At 34.6% G+C, this 25,664-nt stretch overlaps 1 long non-coding RNA gene across 4 annotated transcripts in view; it reads left to right on the forward strand.

The window, feature by feature from the left end:
• The first annotated feature begins 3,265 nt into the window (after positions 1-3,265).
• LOC137202980 (uncharacterized) overlaps positions 3,266-25,664 on the forward strand; it is a 282,286-nt gene continuing 259,887 nt past the window's right edge. For all 4 annotated transcript variants that reach the window (XR_010932821.1, XR_010932822.1, XR_010932824.1 and 1 more), the window contains exon 1: positions 3,266-3,374. This is a non-coding gene — a long non-coding RNA (uncharacterized lncRNA). The remainder of the gene's footprint in view (positions 3,375-25,664) is intronic.

Here is a 25,664-nt window from a genome sequence, read left to right on the forward strand (position 1 = left end):
TCCAGACCTTCCCTAGGCTGCTGACTGGAGTTTGGTTTTGTATGACCAGATGATACAAGATAATAATTATCACTCTATTAAATTCCCCACTCTTGTACCCTGCTCATATTATTGGCTATCCTGGCACTACATAAACATATGACACTTGGGCAATATGTTATAAGCTGAGGGAAGCCCATCAACCTATTTGGAATTGGTCCCTCAAACCAAATCACTTCTTTTAGCCCATAATTATCTTGAACAATAGATTCCTGCTTGTAACCCCAGCAACCACTCTGCTCATTCAAGTAACAAATGATGTCTCACAACCAAGGCTGTTTCATATTCTAACGATAGACACTTAAAAGATGTGCATTTCTATTACACAGTGGGATCAAGAGTGTAACTATGATAATAGTGCAAAACAATACAAAGCAATTCAATTGGAGAAACAGAAGAATGTGGGCAGCAATCTAAGTGGAATTTCCTTTTCTTCTCTGAATTCTAAAATCATTGGCACCAATTGTGAATTGTATTTTACAAAGACAAAACTGAGTGGAAAGTGCTCTCCACTCAATCTTCCTCCATTAAGTTTTAGTCTCATTTCAAAATGGTAGTGCCAAGGCTGCTTCCTCCAGTACCTTGATTGATAGCTTTCAAATTATGATTCAGGACCAAGTACATTAGTAGTACTTGTACCTCATAAATAGTACATCATTTTTCATTAATTAATGCCATTGAATTAACTTGAATTATTGGAAAAAAGGAACACAAGTACATGGCTTAAAATGTCCATATGTTTAAATAAATACTGTTTAGAGGTTAAGTATCTAGAATTCTTGAATTTGAAGTAAATTTGATACCTTTTCTGATATGTAAAGAATGGATAGAAATTATTAAAGTATCTAAATTTAGGAATATTTTGGGAAAATATTATTTACTTCGTGATTCACTTTTAAAGGAATGTTTATACAGTTCAGCTGAGGTATTTTTCATAATAGACAACAAAATAAAACAAAAGAATGTGTATATATGTACATACATATATATAATATATATGATATTATACAGATATTTGATATATATTATACCTATACTACTTCATATATGTCTTTGGAGACTTGAAAAATATTTTTTCTTAATCCTATTTGATTATTTAAGAATACATATGGATATAATTATACTTTTCTTTTTCAAATTATGAATTTAATAATTCAATATTTGTTAAGATATAATAAATGACTCTACACTGGGGCAAACAAATAGTATGTGCTTCATATCGAAGACCAACAAATCCATTTCCCAGGCTATGCATCATACTTTGGTCAGTTCTGCTACAGATTCTAACATTGGCCATTAATCTGTCAATTATTTTTATAAATACTGTCTCTTCCGGGATTTATAAACAAATCATTTAAAACCAAAATAACCCAAGATTCATTAATTCTGTCTTGTACATTATAAACTACCAAAGGTAAATAATCATTCTTGAATTAACTCAGAAAAATAGAATATAAGAAAAAACATACTGTTTGATTCTACAGGAAAAGATCTTGCTTAATGATAACTCCGAGTATTAGGAAATAATTTGTCAATGTCAGTGTTTTTAAATCTCAAATTCCCCTAAGAATTTAGAAAATGTTCCATCATGTTTATATTTGTACCCTCTAAACACACACAACCCCCCACACACACACACACAAACACACCCTAAATTATTCAAGGCTGTTAGTCAGAACTCAGAAGACATATACTCATGCAAATCGTTCTAGACTGCCCAACACAAGATCATTTTATCCATACAATAACTAAACAAGAATTAGTTGAGAGCCATAGAGCCACTTTGAGCTCTGTGAGTTCTCGGGAAATGGAAGGAAGATGGAAGCAGTGCTGAACCTCCAGAAATTTTATCCTGAAGAGGAGGGAAAGAGGATGGGGAGGCCCCAGAGTATCTGGTTGCTTCCATAACAAAGGGAAGGAGTAGTTTCAAAAAAAGGAAGCATCAGAAAACTGTGAACATCGTTATTATTTTTACAGACATTAAATACTTACTTATAAGGCTTCATAAAATTCTTCAGAGTGTAGTCCAGGTGTCATCTCCTCTGTCAAAGGGCCCTAAATCTCCCAACCTGAGTATGAATTGACATTGATCTCCTGTGTATTTCTATAACAATAATATTTTAGGAACATGCTGCTTTAGAACACTTATCACTTCACTGAATTAAAATTCTGTGAAATCTGTCTTCAGAGATTCTGGGATCCTTGAGAGTAGGAACTGTGCTTTTTTCACCCTTTTATCACCTTTACTGGTGCCACCACCACTATTGCAGTTTGTAGCACCATGACTGGCATTCAATAAAACAGACACTAAATGAATGACTGAGACACAATCAGAGGACATTAAACGCATGTCAGGCTGAGTAATTTAATCATGGACTGTGAATAATGGGAAGCCAAAAAAGCAGGTGTCACAAATTCAGATTCCTAGCAGGTTCCCAAGAAGGTGACAAAAGTGTTACAAATTTTAAAAAAGAAAAGAAATTTTTTTCTAGTATTAAAAAGTGCTACAAGATAAACTATAAGGTTGATGACAAACCCCAATCAATAGTTGGTCCCAGTATCAGGGACACAAGAGGGAATAATGTGTACTGTGGGAATGCATTCCCTGGATCAAGAATATGTCTCTCTCATTTCCAACCTATTGTGTCAACAAGGAAATCTGGGTTCAGTATTGCTAGATGTACCAATTTATAAGAAAAGCCAGAAATTAAGTGTTTATATTTACTATTATATGACATATCACAGTATTAACATGTTGGCTTTTTTTTTTTAAAAGATAAAGTGTGAGCCAAACCAAACACACTCTGTGAATGTGAAACAGAGACCACCAGAGTTTTAATGCCCTCTAAGTGCTCTTTGCAGGATTGACAAATCTCCAAAAGTATTTTAGGAAGTTTAGTTACATGCCAGGCTGTCTCAGCAGTCCAGGCTAACACATAAGCATATTCAAATCCGGTTCCCAAGGTGGTGAGTCCAGAAGCATGGTGACAATAGCTTATATAAAATAATTTTATAATCTTCCACTTTGTTTCCTGTATTTGACTCTCCTGAGTGAGCACAACAATGGCACAGCCAAATCAGTTTAGATACTAGGATCTCTACATTTCACATGTTATTGTCCCTTCCTTTTTTCTTTTATTTCTGGTATTGAATTACTATTTCCTACTACATTTCCCATAATTCTTCAGCACGTTCATTCTACCCAGCCAGCTCTTTTTTTTCAAACTTCCTAGATTCTGACAAGCCACAGAAATACCTGATTTCAAAGAGATGCTTGCATTCTATACTGATACCATCTAGGAGTGTAAATGCCTAATGTCACACTGCTGAGAAAGGTAAGAAAAATCATTACAGGTCTTTATATCTTCTAATCTTTTAACATTTTTTTTGAAGAGACAGAAATGTTTTATTTTTCAACCAGTATCTTAGTTACTTATTTTTGTTACATCTGTGCAAATCAAAATGCAATAAAATTTTTGAACGATAGAGCTGGAATGTGGACTCAAAATGTGACCCAATAAGATTGCAAGGACTATTTAAAGAAGTCTTCCATAAATCTGACAATGACTCTGACTCCAACAGCGTGGATTTGAATATAAATTTTGCACAAATAAATGAACTAAGAAAACAATTAAGCTGCTATCCTGTCTGATTGATATGCCATTATAGCAATGCAAGGACAAATTCATTTAAGTTAGGCTAGAGGCTTAATTAATTTTTTCACAACTATCATCAGAAACACATATTAAGTTTCTACTCTCAAATCATTTCATGATATGATTTTTTTCTCAAATTTTGCAAATAGGGAGTCAACATTTAAGTCAAAAATAAACCCCAGAATATACAAAGAAAATTTGAATTGGCTAAAGCAAAATTTAGTTACTCTGGTAGTAATAGGATTTTTTTTTTTTAACTAAATGTGAGTGTAATCTGATAAGCCTGTTTTCCAACTAGTGGATATCATGGTTCTGTATTAAATGTATGCAGTTGAAGAATATGTTTGATTGTTTACTGCCTGGGATTTATATAAAACTGGTATATTACAATATGCCATGTGTGTGGTTAACCCAGTTGCAAATCATTAAACCATTATGTAGTAATTAGCAGTGTTATAAAAAGAATGAGATATACGCATCATTTATTTTCAATACAGCTTTGCATAATTGGAATAATATGCAATTTGATCTATTAAGATACTAATTAAATTCAAAACACTTAATATGTACCAGAATGTAGTGCTCTGAAATTGCATAATTGTCCATTTTGTGGTCATTTTCTTCACTATCCCTTTCTCCAAAGCATGTGAGAGTAATCCATAAATTACATTCAGGGAAAAGGTAATATTAAGAAACAATGAGAACCACAAAGAAGTCTTGGTCAAAAGTGTTATACTTCTCCAGGCAAGTAGAAAAATCTAATTTGTTTTATACCTCCATTCTAAGCCCCTATTCTGCGCCTTTGAAGATGTGTATACTTAATAAAATGGCCCCAAAAAGAAAAAAGGGGAGCAGTTTAAGTGCATAAGTAATTGAAAAATTGGAAATTTTAAATAAAGTATTTCTGAAAAACCAAGAGGTGGTTTTTCTGCAACTTCTAATTAAGGAGTCTGTCTTTATGAAGATTCACATCCTGGCAAGATATCAAAGTCATATATTCTTATTATTCTTTTTCAATTTAGCTTCAGTGTACTATCAGATGAAATCTTATCACTGTATTCAGAATTTATCACTTAGCTGAAGAATTTAGCACTGTCTACAATATCAAATCCAACCTCAAACATTTCCGAAGGCCTTCACATATTAGCCCTTGCTACTTTTAGAATAGTAAGGATGATGGTGACAAAAATAAAAGCTAATATTTTTCCTAGGTATTGTGCTAAAAATGTGCCACATTATCTCATTTAATTCATAGAGGATAAAATATATGAGCAAACTCAGGCTGTGAGAGGTAACTTAAACTTGGTTTGAGTCTTACTGTTTCTGTGTTCCAAAGTTGAGTGAAATCTGAGGTTGTGTGATTCAGAAGCATTGTTCTTAACCTTTCACTATGCTACAAACTTCACAATATTCCAACACTCCTCAAAACCTCTTCTGTACTTGCTCTGAATGAATCAGACCAGACTCTTCCACGTACTTAGTATTGCCTTATTCTTTTCTCAATGCCTTAGTTTATGCTGTTTCCTCTCTTAAAGTGTGTACTTTGTCACTTAGCCAAGCATCCCTCCTCTTTCAAGGCATGAATCACATGCCTCCTCCTCCATAGCTCTTTCACCTCAAATGCATACCTCAGATCTCATTTGTATTCCCATAGTGCCTAGTATAGAGATACAAAGGTGATTATCTCTCAATAAATATATTTTCTGAAAGCATTAATAGCAAAGACATAAATAATCCATTATAAAACAAAGAATGTTGTCATGCACATTTGATTCCTTGTTATAAAAGATAGATTTGCTGCCAGACGTATTTCCTGTGCCAGATTTTCCATCATCAACAAAATTTTCAAAAAGATTTTCATTCACTTTCTGACTGCCCTTGGCCTGTGTCCAATTTTTTTTTTTTTAGAGCTTCCAAATTTAATTTTAAATTCAAGTGCTACTGCTGAATACAAGCAGTATAGAGCCAGAGAAGGAGTTTTCCTTGAAGAGAAATGGGATCCATTTTAATTTAGAGGCAAATAAGGGAAGTATCCTGAGGTTGCCCCCGTTACCAGGAATGGTCAGCTCCATTCCTCTGCTTTTTCACCCTGGTTTTCCTGCTCCCTTTACCCTTAGACTCAGGTCCATTCACACTCTTGGGGTAAGTCCTGCCTTGCCCGTGATAATAAAGGAGAGCTCTTCTTGAGAATGTGGTGGATTCATTAAAGCTCCAGCCAATTTTATCACATGTTATTCTGATGTCTTTACCAAAATCCTAACCTCATGATGGCCAAACCTCCTTTTGTCTCTCTGGTATTATTGGCAGGGCATGGATGTCTGCCAAATCGTCAGGCTAGTGGCAGGAAGGGCGGCTGCTTTGGACCCTAGGCTGGCAGGACCAGGAGGCACAGTTGCCATTTCTTTAAGCTAGCCAACATTAGGCATATAGGTATCATTTCAAGGGTGATAAGTTAGATTTGTGACGTAACTCTACTTACAGAAAAGGCAGTATGGTGTAGTGATTGAATGACTCTGGAGCCAAACTGCTTAAGGTCAAGTTCTAATTCCGACACTTGTAAGTTGTGTGTGACCTTGAACAACCTTGGACAACTTATTTGATCTCTTAATAACTCAGCTTTTTTCAACTGTAAAACAGGGATAATGATAAGTCCTACATAACAGTGTGTTTGTGAGGATTAAAAAGAATTAATACATGTCAAACATATAGAGCAATGATAACACTCAACAGTGTTAGCTATTATTGTTTAATATTTCTTCAGTAAGTAAATGAATAAAAATAATAACTTTATTGTATAGTAAAGTTTTTTTGCTTGTCTCTTTCTTCCTCAAGACCAAAAACTCCTGGAGGGCAGAGAGCAGTTATTAATCATCTTTGTACAGCCTCAGCATTTTCCAGGAGGATGATTCATTATTTGCACACAATGACTATTTGTTGAATGAATGCAAGTTGTAGTCATTAGAGAGAAAATGTAAAGTGAAGTAGAGCTTACCATTGTAAGAGTCCAAATTATTTAAGAATAATGAGACTATGATGTTTGTAGTTTTGTCCCCTTCAGTGTTGAAGTCACACCCATAGTAATGGCAATAAAGTGGAGAGGGGAATTGTGAATCAGATGTCAAAGTTCTCAAGAGAGAAAAAAGTATGAACCTACCTATATAAGGAAAGGAGAACTGTAAGGCTATGAATCAGATATGAGACTGAGGTTTTAAACTGGAAAAAGCTAACATTTAATAAACAATATTTACCGGAGAAATATGGAATCTTCCCAAGAAAGGATTAATTTACAAAAAACAAATTCAGCAGAAAGCAGATAAGAAAAATATTCATATTTTTATACCATACATTTGATATTTTTAATACACTAGTTACAGCTTATTAGTTTAATGTGTATGATCCACGTACTCGTGTGTTATCTCTGTATCCACAATGCTTACAACAGTATCTTTAATAGAGTACAGATGACTGTGGGACTCTGCATTTTGGGTGGTAGTTGAGAATAATGAAATGAAAAGAATAGAGGAAGAAGCTAACTTTGATGTTATAGGCATATTCAGGCTGAAAATCAAGTATTCAGACACCTGGTATGATTAATCTATACAGCAGTCCACTCAAAGTCCTAAAAGAGGTTTTTCAGAGAAGTTCGTCTGCCCAAGAGTTCTTAGGATAAACATTTGAATAACTGACTAGCACTGAGGATGCTTCTTTCCAGTGGAGTCAACAGTGAAAGGCCTCCAATGCTAAAACTGTATTGTGATCAGGGGTAAATGAGCCTTGAAGACAACTCTGCTCAGGTGATTGAAGGGAGAGTTGTACCAAGAAGCTCCCTCCTCAGAATAATTGACAGTGAAGCTTTCTGAAAAAGGACCAACCAAGATGCTGTATAAAACGTAAAGCTCAAACCATATGTGAGGCAGTAATAAGTGTATATTATCATTTTGGTGCCTCCTTTACCTTCCATGCTGCCCTTTAGCGGCAATATGAACTGATTTCTCCTGTGTGGAAATGTGAGGGGAAAGAAGACAAGGGTAGATAGATGAAGTAGTGATAAAGACTGAGGGTCATCTCAAGGGAGTGACCCTCACAAGTGCTTACAGGAGCCAGTGACCATTCACCTGCTGCGTAGAGCTACCCATGGCCAATCACGGTTACCAGCAGTAACACCAACAATCAACAGAGAACTATACCAATGGCCAGTTAAGCAAAGAGATGCCTGCCTCTCCCCACATTGATTTTCCTCAGATTCTTCTGCTCTTCAATAGAAATGTTTCTGACTAGTGAAAACAGAGAGGGAAGATGATGAGGGATGCACCTGTGAACACAATTGATCTTTCACTCAAACACCTTTTCTATACAAAGTCTTTTGATTTAAAAAAATCCCGTTTCACAGTGCCAACTTTTCTAATATACAAAGACTAACTACAAACTTTGATGTCTCCGGTTGAAATGTATAGCATAACTTTTTTCTTTATTTTTAATAGCTTTCAGTGGTCTCATTTTTTTTCAGCAATCCCTTTTATGTGTTACATAGAAATACAGCCAGATAAATGAAAGGCAACTTTTCCCCCAGAGACATAACAGGAAGGCTCTAATTTAAAGAGAATGTTAGGGTATGTACTCATGTAATTGACAAACAGAGAACCTACTCTAAGATGTGGCTTTTAGTATAAAGTCTATTAGGCAGCATCATGGAGGAAAATGCTTTCATCTGTGATATCGGAGATTTCCATTCTAATCCCAGCTGAGCTGACTATTTTTTTACATAAATTCTGGCATGTGTTATATCTTCTCTGGGCCTAAGACATATAGAATGAGGAGGTTCATCTAGAAAATATTTAACATCCTTTCCAAATATGAATGTCTATGACCACTTAGTGTTGGGAATGACCCCAGACTATTAACAGAAGTAAAGAGCCCTCTGACCATTGGGCAATTTCTCAGTCCATTGTGAAATCCCTCTAAAGGCATTTCATGTCAGATTGAAATATAAAAATGTTTCAAGATAGAACAAGCATCAACCTAAAAGGAGTATTTTAAACTTTTATTCCATATAGGAAAATACATTACAGAGAAAGGGCAAGGACTAAGTCTGTCTTATTTATTGCTCTCTTTCCAGTGCCTGGCTCAGAGCAACATGTAAGCAGCAATCAAATAACTATTGGTTGAATGAATGAATGCAGATAATTTGCTACAGTGAAAAAAAAAATGTTTTTTAAAAAAAAAGGATAAAATACTTCGCTAGCTTCCTTTGATCCCATGTCATCTCTACCCTGTGAGGATGTAAGCCAGTGCAGTTATAAGGCAGAATGGATGTACCAATGCAGTCTCTACCTCAAAATCTCGACAGCCCAAGGCACTACGTCCATGAGTGACCACTGCATTCCTACATTGGATCCCCAGTCATTGAGTAGGGGCATTTAATCCCTGTGCTGACTACTAGGTTTCTGCATTAACCAAAGCTTAGCCTCTTTTGCTGATAATTCCCTCTAATGCCTTATTTCAGAGCCCGAGTCTTCTATCTTCCTATTATTATGAGCATCACTCAGATTCAGATTTCTGCCTTGGTCACTGCTATAAATTCTGATTTCAGTAAGTTGCCAGCTTCCACCATGTCCCAGTTGTAATTGGGGACAGGAGTAGCATTTTCAGATTCCTATAACTGTGTATAGAAGCCCATCACTTAAATTCCAATTCAAAGCAAGGCCCTGTTATCCATGGTCATCAGTTTCTTCCTTCTAATATTTATCTTATCTACCTAGAATTCTGAATATTACATACCTGCCTTTTCCATCCTGTGGCTGTTTTTGGAACTCCTTCCTATACATCTCCACTTATAGATAGGCCTGACATGAAAACCAGCTTAAAACTTCCACAGCTTGGTATAAATAAATCATCACATCTGCCAAGTTGTCCTGAGCTGTAACATTGGTTTCACCTACTGAAGCAATTAACAATGCTTTCCATTTTTGGATCTATGAGAACATGATCTAACAAGAATAATAAATTAATAAATAATAAACAAGACCCTAAATTTTGAAATTAACAACACTGAGGAAAATGTTATTAGAACTTCTGATTTTACCACAGAGAAGTTTTGCGTCATACTATTTTTGAAACAAAAAAAGAAAGGAAAATAAAATTCATCCATGATCTCCTTCTTTAAAATGGTGTGAAAAAGAACTGAAAGTTTTTCGCTCTACTATTGGCTATTGCCTGGAGAAAGTGATTGTTAGTATTTATCAAGCACCTATCATGTGCTAGGAACTGTTATAAGCCCTGAAGATATAGAAGTAAAAAAACAAACAACAAAAACACTGCCTCTTCATGAAGCTTATATTTTGATTGGGAAAAAATACAAATAAAAAAAGTGAAAAAAATAATGACAAGTGGTAAGAAGAAAAATAACGTTAGGATGGAGTATAGGAAGTGTTAGGGAAGTACATACTGAAATTTTAGATTGTGTAGCTGGGAAAATTTGACAGAGGAATTGATATGTAAAACCATGCAAACCTCTGGAAAAGAACATTCCAGGCAGATGAAGTAGCAAGAATGAAGGCTTTGAGTTGAGAGTGTGACTTTAATTTTTGAGGACAGCAAGAAGACCTGTGTGGATGGAGTGGAGGGTAAAGGTAAAACAGAAATGTTATTATAAGCAGGTGGGAGTGGGGTGGGGGAGGACAAAGGATATATGTCAAAGTACTTTTGAGTTTTATCTGAGGCTGGTGAAAGATATTTTGGAAGACTTTGAAAAAAGAGTGACATAATCTCAGTCTAGTTTTAAAGGGTCATGATGGCTGTGTTGAAAAAATACTAAATGAGGCAAAGGGTGAATGAGAGAGACAACAAAAATTTACAGTAATTAAGGCCAGAAATGGGTTCAGACTAGTGTAGTCCTAGGAATCCTACTCACTGAATTTATTTTTTAATAGATCTTTATTGGAGTATAATTGCTTCACAATCTGTGTTAGTTTCTGTTGTACAATAAAGTGAGTCAGCCATATGCATACATATATCCCCATATCCCCTCCCTCTTCAGCCTCCCTCCTTCCCTCCCTATCCCACCCCTCTAGGTCATCGCAAAGCACCGAGCTGATCTCCCTGTGCTATATGCTGCTTCCCACTAGCTAACTATTTTACATTTGGTAGTGTATATATGTCAATGCTACTCTCACTTCACCCCAGCTTCCCCCTCTTGCCCCCCCATGTCCTCAAGTCCATTCTCTATGTCTATGCCTTTATTCCTGCCCTGCCACTAGGTTCATCAGTACCATTTTTCTTTCTTTTTTTTTGTTTTTTTTTAGATTCCGTATATATGTGTTAGCATACAGTATTTTTCTCTTTCTGACTTACTTCACTCTGTATGACAGACTCTAGGTCCATCCAACTCCTTACAAATAACTCAATTTCATTTCTTTTTATGGTTGAGTAATATTCCTATGTGCCTCGTCTTCTTTATCCTTTCATCTGTCGATGGACATTTAGGTTACTTCCATGTCCTGGCTATTACAAATAGTGCTGCAATGAACATTGTGGTACATGACTCTTTTTTTTTTTTTTTTTTTTTTGCGGTACGCGGGCCTCTCACCACTGTGGCCTCTCCCGTTGTGGAGCACAGGCTCCGGACGCACAGGCTCAGCAGCCATGGCTAAGAGGCCCAGCCACCCCGCGGCACGTGGGATCCTCCTGGACCGGGGCACAAACCCGCGTCCCCTGCATCGACAGGCGGACTCCCAACCACTGCACCACCAGGGAAGCCCCATATCTCTTTTTGAATTATGGTTTTCTCAGGGTATATGCCCAGTAGTGGGATTGCTGGGTCATATGGTAGTTCTATTTTAGTTTTTTAAGGAACCTCCATACTGTTCTCCATAGTGGTTGTATCAATTTACATTCCCATCAACAATGCAAGAGGGTTCCCTTTTCATCACATCCTTTCCAGAATTCATTGTTTGTAGAGTTTTTGATGATGGCCATTCTGACAGGTGTGAGGTGATACCTCACTGTAGTTTTGATTTGCATTTCTCTAATAATTAGTGATGCTAATCATCTTTTCACGTGCCTCTTGGCCATCTGTATGTGTTCTTTGGATAAAAGTCTATTTAGGTCTTCCATCCATTTTTTAATTGGGTTGTTTGTTTTTTTGATATTGAGCTCCATGAGCTGTTTGTATATATTGGAGATTAATCCTTTGTCTGTTGTTTCATTTGCAAATATTTTCTCCCATTCTGAGGATTGTCTTTTCATCTTGTTTATGGTTTCCTTTTTTGTGCAAAAGCTTTTAAGTTTAATTAGGTCCCATTTGTTTAATTTTGTTTTTACTTTCATTACTCTAGGAGGTAGGTCAAAAAAGATCTTGCTGTGGTTTATGTTATACAGTGTTTTCCTATGTTTTCCTCTAAGAGTTTTATAGTGTCTGGTCTTACATTTAGGTCTTTAATCCATTTTGAGTTTATTTTTGTGTATGGTGTTAGGGAGTGTTCTACTTTCATTGTTTTACATGTAGCTGTCCAGTTTTCCCAGTACCACTTATTGAAGATGCTGTCTTTTCTCCATTGTATGTTCTTGCCTCCTTTGTCATAAATTCAGTGACCTTATGTGCGTGGGTTTATCTCTGGGTTTTCTACCCTGTTCCATTGATCTATATTTCTATTTTTGTGTTAGTAACATACTGTCTTGATTACTGTAGCTTTGTAGTATTTGCACATTTAAGTATACTTTGTAGCATGTAGTCTGAAGTCAGGGAGCCTGATTCTTCCAACTCCATTTTTCTTTCTCAAGATTGCTTTGGCTATTTGGGGTCTTTGTGTTTCTGTACGAATTGTAAAATTTTTTGTTCTAATTCTGTGAAGAATGCCATTGGTAGTTTGATAGGGATTGCATTGAATCTGTAGATGCTTTGTGTAGTATAGTCATTTGCACAATATTGATTCTTCCAATCCAAGAACATGGTATATTTCTCCATCTATTTATATCATTTTTAAATTTCTTTTATCAGTGTTTTATAGTTTTCTGAGTACAAGTCTTTCACCTCCTTAGGTAGGTTTATTCCTTGGTATTTTATTCTGTTTGTTGTGATGGAAATTTGAAGGTAAAGCCAGCAGGATTTGTTAATAGTTTAGATGTGGGGTATGGAACAAATAGGGGATTCAAGGATGCCCCCAAATTTTTGAGTCTAAAGAACTGGAAAGACAGAGTTGTCATAAAGTGAGATGGGAAGACTGTTAGAGCAAGGTTGGGATGGTTTAAGAATCAGAAATTCAATTTTAGACATATTAACTTTGAGATGATTATTGTTGTTCAAGTGAGGATGTAAGTAAGCAGTTGGATATGAGTTTTGAGTCAGGGAAGAAGAGATTCAGAATGGAGCTACAGGTCTGGGTGTCATAAGAATTTAGATGGTATTTAAAGATAGAGAGTGGACTCAGTCACCAAGGAAGTGATTGTAGATGACATGAGAATTGATTTAAGGACAGACTTTGAAGTTTAGATAACTGGAAGGAGTAGAGAAACTAAGAAAGGAAAACAAGAATAGCAACCAGAGATTTAAGAACAATACTAGGTGAATATGGTAGCCTGTAAGTTAAGAGTAAAAAGTGATTTAAGGAATTGATCCTATAATTATATAGATCATATATGTGTAATCAAATATATATAGTTTTATATATGCATATGTGTGTGTCTACATGGGAGGTGGTTTTTATTTCATAAAATGAGATCATGCTGTACCTAATCATCCAAAATCTGCTTTTTTAAAAATGAATTCATTATGGAACAATTTTTTTGTATCATCTTTACTCTGAAGATTAAAGATGTTTTATTTTCAAATGTTTGACTTTCCAGCATTATTAAAACAGAATATCATGATGAACTTTAAAAATAGACATATACACAGTACAGTGAAAATATTAGCTGTGAATTTTTAAAGTAACACTTGTTCTTTTCTATTTAGCAAAAATTCCCTTTGTAAAATTGAGAAACCAAAGGAAAAAAAAAAAAAAAACAAGGATAAGGGAGTAGGAGCCAAATGGGAAAAATGTCAAATTGTTCTTATTTCTTCCAATTTCTATTAGTTCATATCAGTGCATGCTGATTCTCTCTTATTAGAATGAGGAAGTAAGCTTTGAATAGAGCAGAAAGTTTCATGAAAAAAAAAAACAACGAAACAGCTGTTTCCGCTCATTCTTACCAGAGATAAAAGTAATGTTTTTTCTAAGATTCTAACATCATTTGGTTTCACAAACTCTATGGCAAATCACCTATGTAGGGGCAGCATGATTTTCATTAGACAGGAGAGATGAAAAAGGAGTAAATTAACAGTAGTTACAATGTGTTACTATTTGCACATTTAAGACAGGAACAATATGGTGCATTATGTCACTCCATCTGGAAAACAATGAATGAGTTGAAGACATTCTATTAGAAGATCTGAATAGAGTAATCCCTCAAAGACTTCTCAATAACACCCAGATTTCCCCCATATGAGGGCAGTTTTCAAAAATGAATTGACTATGTCACAAGATATTTCGTCTACTAAAACACAAGTGATAATTAAACAAACAATTATTGATCATTGACTACATACCAGAAACTGTGGTGGGTACTTAATATTCTGTATAATATTTCAAATAATTCACTGTTGCTCAGAGAGTGGTGTATAGAAATATTCATTTTAAAGTAATTCTCTCAAAGAGAAAACAGAAATCTTATAGTACATATTTTGACTTCGTTAGTTGGAAGTAAGTACACTGGCCAATACAGTTTTTCAATCAACAGTTCTTATGATTCAAGTGTTATAATGAATTAGACATGTCATTTACAAATTTCTGAGTATTTACAGTAGACGTAAGAACAACGTTAAATTTTCCGGTATGTAAAACTATCACTGAATAAAAGCCACCAAGGTGGGAAAAGTTCGTCTTTTTGTTCTTTATCAACCGCCTACTAAATGCAGTTCTCCTTCTTCTTCATTTATATTTTTTATTTTGGGAAAATCAGCTGGGTTAAAGTAGATTTCATATCCAAAATTGTTTGTTGAACAGATTTGGAATAAACAAGTAAGAAAGGATTGCATACTGTGGAAAAATTTATGAACGAACATTCATTTGGACCAGACATATAATCTCTGCTCTGCTTCTAATTGACTATTTAAACTTGTCATTTAGGTATGCCCTCTGTTCCACTCTTCGTAAAATAAAGAAAGCAAACCATGACTATGCTTTCACTCATGAGAACAAGGCAATGGGATGCTGAGATGCAACTTCTAGATTAGAAGCCAATTCAATTAGAGAATCCTATTGTGTGTAAATACAGAATATTTTTCAGTAGCCTTAAAATTAAGAAAGAAAGTTATCAGGATATGTGAGCCTTGTTTCTGTTTTTAGGAATTATAGTTACTGTGTATAGACTTTTTTTTTCTTTTTTTTCCCTACAGAAGTAGTTTTTCTTTTTTTTTCTGTTTCATCTAAGGATTTATGTTTGTTTTCTGATTATACTTTGCAAATATTTGAATTAAGATTGCTATTAGTTTCCATTCTCTTTCCTTGCTTTTATATTTTTGTCCTTTCCCTTTATACTTCCTTGGAATTGACTCTCTGCAGCATCAATTGTGCCCTTTAGCAACAATTACATATTTTAATTTATATTGTTTTTGGAAATAACTCTGAAATTTTTGGAATCAAGTTGTGTGTGTGTGTATCTCCTACATCACAATAAATATTTGTTGAATATTTATTCAACTTTCAGCCCTGTCTCCACTGGTTGACTTATGTTTCTTTTCTATAGATGCCAATCTTTCCCATGCAATTGATATTCTAAATTGTCATTCTAAATGTCCTTTTCCTTTCAGAAAACAATTTTCAAAATTATGCTCTTACTCTAATTATTCATGAGAGTTCTTGCCTTTTCTAGGGCCTCATTTCATTTGTGTGCTTGGTTTTTTTTGCTTGTTTGTTGAATATTTAGAAACCCTTGGATGGGTTGTGATGAGTTTGGATCTAGAATTTGGGGGAGCTGAGAATTTCAGCCCCTTCACTGTGTACTTATTCTGCTCTAGGGTACTACAAATGTCCCCACTCAGATCTAGACCAGGAGGCCAGGTTGATGCAGAAGGATCCTAACTCACTTTGTGATATCCAGTAGAGATTTATTGAAAGTGGTGCCGGTAGACTGAGGTTCAATCTCATGCTGGTTTTTCTGACCTGGGAGATTTCCTGTTCTTTTCTATTGAATTATTTTGTGCTGGTCTCAGCCTGTCTATAGCTAATGTTGTGGCTGAACCAGCCCTTGTGATTCTTACTATGATTGCAAGATGCCCTCAGTGATAGCCATTAGGAAACTTTGAAAGAGACAAGCTTTATTGCTTACAAGTCCTGAAATTACATGGTACACCTGGGGCCACATAGTGAGATTGTGGGGAGAGAGAGTGAGAAAGTGTGCCTATGGGCCTGGGGTTCTGCGTTTATTAGAGTCAAGGATGAGGGCCTAGGTTTTCAACGGCTCACTCTTTGTTGATGAATTTAAAACATAAGAACGGGAATTTAAAGTGCAAGAAGAGAAACAACAAGTGGTCCAAATGGTCAGCTATTGAAATCAACAAAGATCTCTCAAATAAAGGTGCTTGTAGGGGGTGGTGTGGGATTGTGGCTGACTCTTTATCTAGACATGCGGCTGGCAATGTATTTATTCAAGATAGACATTTCTGAAGTGGATGCCTCTTTGAAGTGGATGCCTTAGTAATTAAAGCTTAAGTTAGGCACTTTTATGAAAACAAAACAACTGTTAGAGCATACACTACAAGAATAAAGATATGAAAACACTATACCCCAAGCCGTTGCAGTGCTTCTGATGCTCTTCCTATCTGTCTTTCCTGACAACAGTTACTTCTTTGGCAATTAAGTATCACATGTTACGATGTGTTTCTATGTCTTATATCCTAATTCCCATCATGTCACCCTACTAGCTGTTATATCATTGAAGGAGTCCAGGCAGAAAACGGCTAACAGAAATGGATGAAAGTGACTGGCTCTGTCTGCAAAGATATGTGAACAAAAAAGGAACAAAGAGGGTTGCTCATTATTCAGTTCTACAAGGGTTAAGTTGCAACCTACTGCAGTTGCCCACAACAGTGTACCTAAAGGAGAATTCAGGAGGAAAAAAACAAGAGGAGGTACTCTGTGCTTTGTATAAAACATCCCTAGATAGTTAGATGCATATCTCAGGAAGAATTTCAATGATCTCAGATTCTTGCATCTTCCCATACGTAGAAAAGCACTAAAATCATTAACTTGAAATATGTGTTCTTTGTGATTAGCTGTAATCTTTTGCCAAAATGTGTGCTTGACTACATGTATTTCCTATCCCTCAAAATTCGTATGTATACTGGCTCCTCCCCTACCTCTTCAGAGCAGTTCCTCAGAGCTGTCTCACTGGCTATTGTCCTCCGTAAGACCCTGAATAAAATAAAATCACAGCACTTAGGTTTTTTATTTTTCTTTAGATCGACAGTTTGTCCCCTCCTGTTTGGGAGTATGAACAATTTTGTGTGTCATAGAACTAGAGGGGTCAACAGGCAAATATCAGCAAATTGTGCTGAGATCAATATCTTTTTCAGTCTCTCTATTTTTAGGTTTGGGGAGACGGGTTGGGGTGAGAAGAGAGGTGCTTCTCTGTTGTGTTCTATTTCAGGGGATGGTGGTGTGGTGAGTATTCCAAGGATATTTTTCTCAACACATAACCATTGATATGCACTAAATAGGAATAGATCCCTAGACTTTGCCAAATTGTTTTCTTTTACATTTAGTTTACTCTGCTGTTTTCAGTTCTTGACATTTTAGTCTTTTTGTATATTTTCACAAATATTTACTCTGAAGTTGCGAGAAGGCTCATCATGCACTACATAATGTTTACATGTGAACAAAAGAGCATTTGAAGCTCATCTGAAATCAAAGCCACTATTACAGTTTGCTGGTTATATATGCCCATATTTCCTCTAAGCTTTCTGTGACAGTTATTAGATTGGGCTGTAAAAATTTGAGAGTATATTGAAAAACACATAAAAGAAGCACTTTCATAGAGAAATGCAAGGTCATAGCTATAAAGAATCCAGGTCGCAACTTTTATACTAGTCTACTTCTAAGTTCTTAAACAAAAATATACCATTCCTTCTCTATAAAAGTTAAAAGACAATGAGAATTAGAGAAATTCCTTATTTAAATTTTCAAGGAATGATTTCCAAATTTTCACATAATCACGTTATGTTCTGAATCCAACTATAAATAAAGCCTTATATTATTATAAATAAATACATAAATATACTAGACAGAGAAAAGAACTTTGAGCTTGAAATCAAGAATTTTCCAACTCCATCACCAACTACATTGTGATACTGACCATGATCATTAATTACAAAACTATAGAACTTTAAAAGTTCCTTAAAAATCAGTTAGAATAGGGGACTTCTCTGGAAGTCCCGCTGCAGGGAAGACTCCGCACTTCCACTGCAGGGGGCACGGGTTCAATCCCTGGTTAGGTCCCTCATGCCGTGAGGTGCAGCCAAAAAAAAAAAAAAAATCAGTTAGAATAATGGTTCAGTGTACTATAAGCTTTGTCTTTTTTTGATGAATTTGAAAATGTGATATTCTCTCACAGAGTATGATAACTCTTCAATGGGATATTTCCTGCTTTATATTGATAATTACTGGAATATATTTTCCTATTTAAACTACTGTAGAGGTAGTCAAGTTTTAATACACATAATTTATCTTTGGAACTGTGAGAACATAATATTGAACATACAATATAAAACTACAATCTAGAAATTTTGACATTCCATCCTCTCAGTTAAAAATATATTGTTTAGATTAACCTCTTGATTTTAGACATAATAAAAGTTGTGGCTTGATGCACAAAATTATAAAACTGATTATAAAACTGATTATAAAATGATATATGATGAACTATGAATTATGGATCCACACAGTGTTTTGTAGGAAGATTTCTAAATTCTGGGAAACAGTCATTTCTCCCAATATTTAAAATTGTTTCATGAAAGAGATGCCCAAAATAGTATGGAGGATGAGCTATAGTTTGCTAGAATAAATCTGATGAACTGATGTTCAAACTGACAGACCATGATACCCTTCAATTCAGTAATCACAGTGGTTGCAATAGGAAAGAAGAAACTATAGTAATTTTTTTACCAACATTAGTATACTTATACAGATACATAGTAAATTTATATGATATATTGCATATGACCAATAAAATTTTAAATAAAAATAAAGTGAAAAAATAAAATTGAATTTCTAGAATAGCAATATTTTCTAGGATGGGTAAAGTATTTAAGAACACAGACTCAAAACCTCGATTACACAGATTCAACTCCAGCTTCTTTCTCTTACTAGCTGTCATCTGGTAAGGCTGCTTGTGTAATACCAGAGGATAAAATTTACATTCTATTGAATATTGTATTCTTAGGAATGTGAATGTCACTTCCAGGCATTGTAAATAACTGATGCTTACGTGTTCTGTGTCTCGGTATTGTCAACTGTAAAATGGGTGTAATAATAATACTTTATCTTATGAGTTTGTTGTGAGGATTAAATGACATAATACATGTGAGGAGTTTATTAAAGTACCTGGTATATAGTATGTGTTTACTTATTAAGTGGTATTAGTAAGTGCTTCCTCCATTAGTAAAATAAATATAGACCGCTAGGTTCAACATTTCCCAATTTGTTTCCATACCATCTCTAGCCTTTCCTTCATCTTTTTTTATTCAAGCTTTCATAGGAAAAACTTTTCTCTGAATTTCCATTTGAGACCAGACATGAATCCATTATAAATATCATTTTATGTGGTATTATAAACCACCCTCCTCTATTTTATGGAACTTCCATTTTAACTATATCTGCCATGAAAAGTCAAAGTTATGGCAACCTGTTTTGGTATACATGAAATACTTGGTAACACCTAAACCCCAACCTAAATCCTTGACGCTTGTAGGTAAAGCACGCACACACACACACACAGCTGCACGTGCACACATACAGGTATGTATACACACATACACACTGCTTGGAAAACACTTTTAACAAAAAAATAAATTAAGTTGACAGAAAATAATAGCAGATGGCTCGTGTGCAGTAAAAATGGGTCATGCTATCAAAACTATAAGTGTACTCCACCTAAATTGTACTGGTTAAACAGGTAAAGAGTTTGCCTGCTAAAATTTTAACCTAAAATTAAGATTTTTAGTATCCTACTAATATCCCCCCAAATAATCCAATCTTTACTCCACGGCTTCAGCTATATGCTATACATCTAGTTCTTCTAGGCTACCCCTAAAACTGGTCCATTTTTTAGTCAAATGTTAGGATATCAAATGAACAGATTGGTGAAAAATAGGAACATATAAAATGGGCTCTTATATTTGTTAAGTTTTGACAATTACCTTTCTTAAATGTAACTATTAAATAATTTCAGAGAATTAAGAGCTGTTTTCTATGTATAAAATTATATTTATATATATTATGTATACAATATCTATACATAAAGATTGTGAAAAAAACATAGCTGAAAAAATTAATTTTCTTCATGTGCTTTATTATTATCTCAGAAAAATGACAATTTTATCTATTGTATTCACACAATCTCAGAAAAGAGAGCAATGCAGCCATTGGGATATTTGAGCATTAATTTTTCATTGCATGCAGTAATGAAGTAATACAATAATGCAATTGTGCAATGTCTTAATGTATTTTTTCATTACATTATTGACGTCATTTTTCCTATTCACACTTAACTATAAAAACTTGAATTTCATTGCTCTGACAAAATATTGATTTCATATATTAAATTAACAGTAGCTGGTATTAATCAAGAGCACATACATTTTCTGATCATTTTTAATGGTGATTCTTTTAACTACAGAAAGAATGTCAATATTTTCATCAATGTTTTAGAGATGCTAGAAATATTATAAATGAATGGCTCTTAAAATTCTTAAATTCTTTCTCCAAAATAACTGAAACAGCTTTAGCAAACTACATTTCTTGAAGTTGTGCATCACTACTTAGAGTAGAAGGGAAATAAGGAAACCTAATCTTAAATTGGTAGTAAGAAAGTTAATGAACCTCTTTTCTTTTCTAAATTATGCTGATAGTATGAATTAAAATTAGTTTAATAGTCTGTGCAGAATATGTAGATACAAACTCATAAAATCTATTATTAAAAATCCTATAGCTCATTAAAATTAGTCATTGAATAAGGAAACCAGGGTTTACAAATCTGGCAGTGGTCAAAAACAACAAAGATGAGCATATAATGCAATTGTTATTAGTGCTCCAAAATACTAAAATGTGTGTGGAGGGACCTTGACCTAATGCTAGATCATCCAACCAATTCAAGAAATCTCACATCAATAGATGTAGTAGGCATATCATATCTCTTTAGAATAGTTGTTGTAACTATAAACAATTTTTATATATCAAATCATATACTGTTTTAAACATTTTTAATCAAAAAAACCTTTTTCAGTAAATCTAAGAATATTAAGCCCAACATTTTTTCAACAATTTCAAAAATATAAAGCATAAGTTAAATCTGTTTTTCTCACATAATGTTTGCTGACAATAATATAAAATATTAAAATAACCTGATTAAAAATAGAATTTTCCAACTAATTATTTGATTTTCAACTAATCATACCATTTAGGAATGACTCAGTGTGGGAAAAGCAAATGTTAAATACCTAATGTGGAAAAAGGAATGTGCTGATGCAATAAATAACTACACATGGAATGAGAGAGATGCAATTTTTTTGTTTGCATGAAACAGTATTTTAAAATACAATGTATTCTATCAGTACTGAGAGTTTGGTCCTGGTGTTAAATTAATTACTTAAATGTCATGGCTCTAAAACCAGTATTTTCATCTAAAAGGCAAACTGATTTAAGTGAATACATATTCCTGAGTACTGTTCTAAATTATCAGTTTTATTTTTCCTGTTATACAATCCAATATGCTACTGAAAATGAAGCATGAAGTATAGCTGATCAAAAAGTTACTCTTAAAGTTAGAAATAAGACTTGATTCTTGAGTGCTAAAGAGCAAGGAAAGAAGGAAATGAGGCATATAAATGAGCTCATATGCCAAGTTCTTTCTCAGACATTGCAAAGCCTCTATTGAATAACTGGGCACCTAAGCATAATAACATCACCACTAAAATCTTTATTAAAATTGAATGTCATTCTGTTCTTCTGAAAAATAGGACACCACCAAAGTTCAATTCTATCTGCTGTACTGAACAGAGAAACCATTTACAGGATATAATGAAGCAAGAACCTCTTTAAAAATACATGAAGGGCAAATGTGTTTTCTTTATGAGCTTCACAAATTTGATGCACGTTCTAATTTCTTTCTGTTGTAGCTCCCAGGGTTCCATTGATCTTGTGGCGTGGGAGGACTGTTGCGGTATGAGTCTGTTACCAGGAGCTATATGACAGCATTAATTAAGTTGTGCTTTGGGAAAATGAAAGCAAGCAAGATGAATATTTGCCTTTCTGCCAATAAATGCTTAAGTATAGCAATATGCAGGAATTCCTGGTACGTTAATCAATTTGATTTTTCTTCTTTTGTTGTGTCTTTTATTCTTTCTTTTTCTTCCCCCCTCTCTTTCTTCCTTCTTTACTTCTTTTACTTTAGTGATGGCTTGTACTTTTGTAGTACAAGGGCAGTTAGAGGGGATATATATTAGACACGGATGTGCTACAATCCTAAATTCATAGAGAATTTTAAGAAAAACACATATAATAAAATTGAGTTTCAAGAACCACTGGGTCCAGGAGAAACTTTCTTAAATACTCTGAATTTGTTATATGTGTATGGTGTTTTGTTTGCTTGTGTTTTGTTGGAAGGAGAGAAGCTGTTCTTTATACAGGAGTATGTCTTTATGAAGGATCATTTAGAGTCACTATTTTGAGGAAGGTGATCCCTCTTATCATGATCATCTGTCTAAATGTCTTTCTTCTATTCTTACTTTTATTTCAATGAGAGCTTTAACTTCATTTGCCAAGTTGCTGTTCTTTGGGAATATCTTCCACAATCTTTTTTTTTTTTTATAAGTTCAGAGGTTTTTAGAAAGAACTATATTTGTGCAGAGGGACAAAGCATAAGGTTTAAACTTCTTCTGTGTGCTGGCTTAGTCCTCATTTAACCCCCTCCCCAATTTTGTGTCCAGCCCTTCCTCTACACGAATTACTTATATACTGTGCTGTTTACCTGTGATGTTCCTCTTGATATGCTGTTTTCTTTGCCACATTCCATCCTCAACCTCCTTGGGGAGTCTTTTTCAAGTCTTATTTTCAAGTTTTATTACATGGGTCTCTCTTCCTCAGCCAACTCAGCCTCTCTCAAGTGAATTAACCTTTCCTTTTATTTTTGGCTATTATAATTTGTTAATGCCAGCATCATAGAACTTATCATATTTTATTTTTTCAATTATTAATATATGTCTCTAGTTGGGCTGTGAGTTGCATAAGGATAGGGTCCATGTTCTGTTTAACTTTTAAAATAGATATTCTTGTTGTAATTGTTGTCATTTTACCAAGGAATACTTGCAAAAGGTTATTTCCTACATTTTTCTCCATCTCCCTTGCCTTATACTTCTATCGAAGTGAAAAACAAACATGTTCTGTCCTATGATTATATCAAGAAATATTTATTGAGTGCCTATTGTTTGTCAGGGCAGGCACTGCTCTTGGTGATATCCACAGAGCAGTGAAAGAGACTTTCTGTCCTCCAAGAACTTCCAATTTGGTGGGGTAAGTCTTCCTCACTTGGGGATAAGTTAACTATTAAGTATGAAAATAGTTTTTGCAATATCGGGTATATCCAATATTGAACTTCTGCACAACTAGTGGAGTGCATTTGAAGAGAAGAGAAATCTCCCTTGATATATCTATGTCACTTAAATGAGATACTTTAGTTATTAAAACCAAATGCATTATATTTTCCTATATTTAATCAATTTGCTAAAAATAATGATACTTTTTTTTACTTCTTATTTGGATCATGACTTTCTAAAATAGTTGTTTATTTTTCCTGGAATTACTAATTCCCCTTGGTTTTCTTTTGTTTCCTGATTGTTTATAGAATAAGAAATAACTACCTTCAATAAATCACTAAGTTGACCCTTTGCTTAATAATATATTTGTTTAAAAGGACAATAATAGGAAGACTTATTAGGCTTCAGTAAGTCTATAATCCAGAAATTTTCTTTAATTGCAGTTTTGAGACCTTTCCAAAATTTATTGATCACTTGAGTTATTTTTGGCTTTGCTAAAGTGTTTCTTCAAATAACAATTTTTAGAAGTGTGCAGACTTTCTTATTCTTCAAATTCTAAAACTGTTGTTATTTTGCTCAAACTTGATAGTATAGCTGGGAATGGAATTCAAGATTCAAAGCAGTTTCAGTGAAGACACTGAATGTATTTCTGCATTTTCTTTAAGTGTTCAGTTTTACTGGAGAGAAATCTGTTGCCCTTTTCTCCCATACCTGCCTAAATATTAATTAAATCCCCCCACATATTCTTACCTCTAGGAAAGAAGGAATTATATAGCTCATACATTTTTTCTTAATGGTGCCTATCATGGTATTTGTGTTGGAATAGGTGCTCCAAAGAGTGTTATTGATAAGAAGATGATGATAGTAATATGTATGATTTCTTATCAGTGTTTAAGATATAACCACAAACCTTTTCCTCATCCACTCCTCCCTAATTTAAAAATTGCATCCACTCAGAAACCTGTTAATCATTCTACATCTTGCTTACACGTGTATCAGTTCACTTAATTTGTTAACATTGATTAAGTACCTTCTCTTGTGTGTCAGGCACAATCTAAGAGCTGGGAATAAAGTGGGTAAAGGAAAAACTCCTTACCTCATTTGAGCTTACTTTCCAGTATCCTAGCAATAATAATGCAAAAGTATCTTGAATTATATACTTCTCTGCATCTCTATAGCTGCTATGGGCTTAATGTTTGTGTCCCTCCCTCCCAAATTCATATAATGAGCCCCTAACCCCCAAAGTGATAGTATTTAGAGGTGGGGGCTTTTGCAAGGTAATTATATCATGAGGGTAGAGCCATCGTGAATGGGATTAGTGACCTTGTAAGAAGAGACAGACAGACAGACATGATCTCTTTTATTGCCTCATGAAGAAAAAGCAAAAAGTCATCCATCTACCAACCAGGAAGAGCGCTCTCACCAAAAATTAACCTTGCTGGCACCCAGATCTTGGGCTTCTAGTCTCCAGAACTCTGGGAAATAAATTTCTGTTAAGTCACCCTTTCTATGGTATTTGTTATAACAGCCCGAGCTGATTAAGACAATAGCCGTTGTCATCTCTCACCAATAGTAGGCTACTAAAGTAGCCTTCCTACATATTCCCTCCAACAATCTTCAGATCTCACTAGAACTTACAACTCATTAATCTTACCGTCCTCTCACTATTCCTCTTTTACCTCTCTGCCTCCATTATTCATAGTTCTTAGTTTGCTTAATTTCAATGGTGATCCTGTTACTAACCCAAAGCGTATATCCTCTTCTCCTGATGTGACAAACTTCTGGCTAAGTCACAACTCTGGTTAAAGTTCACCTATCCACAATTCTCCTGGTACACCCATGCAGCTGAGCATGGCCAGAGACTAACACACAACTCTCGACCTTGCCACACTCATTGTCTTTCTCTACTGCCCATAACTTTCACCGTATTTTCTTACTGTTTTGGGATCTTTGTCCTATTCCCTTGACCTGGCATCTCTTCCCTCACTTTTTTATACTACTCATTGCTCTTCATTCTATAGCTCTCAGTTCAAATATCCACTTCCTGCACAGCCCCTCTCTGGCTGACATTTTAAAAATAATATATATATATATTCCTTTATATTGATATATTTTCATTTCATATA

Source organism: Pseudorca crassidens, chromosome 11 (assembly GCF_039906515.1).
Source record: "Pseudorca crassidens isolate mPseCra1 chromosome 11, mPseCra1.hap1, whole genome shotgun sequence".
Taxonomy (NCBI): Eukaryota; Metazoa; Chordata; class Mammalia; order Artiodactyla; family Delphinidae; genus Pseudorca; species Pseudorca crassidens.